The sequence below is a fragment of the Antrostomus carolinensis genome, unplaced genomic scaffold (genome assembly GCF_000700745.2).
Source record: "Antrostomus carolinensis isolate BGI_N321 unplaced genomic scaffold, ASM70074v2 scaffold1489, whole genome shotgun sequence".
In the NCBI taxonomy this organism is placed as follows: Eukaryota; Metazoa; Chordata; class Aves; order Caprimulgiformes; family Caprimulgidae; genus Antrostomus; species Antrostomus carolinensis.
The window spans coordinates 1-323 of NW_010337635.1; positions in this window are offsets into that span (position 1 = coordinate 1).

Below are 323 nucleotides of genomic sequence, written 5' to 3' on the forward strand. Positions count from 1 at the left end.
AAACCTTGCCATGCAAACCCAATACATTGGGTAGATTTCCTTTTTCAAGAAATTGTATAGATGGATACACAAGTAGCTGAAGACTGGCAAACTCTTAATTCCTTTAGACAGTTAACTTTAAGTAGGTTAGATCCAAATGTCAATTAATTTATTTGTCAGTGTGTAACTCTATCTTCCTGAGGGGTATTCCTTGTTTGTTGTGTTCCTTTTGCACCTGATCAATACTGGTACAAACGATTGAGGAAGGGACAGCTTCTTGTTTTGCATTATTTCTGGGTTTTCAAATGCAAAGCAAGTGCAGATAATCTCTGTTCCTCTTCCAC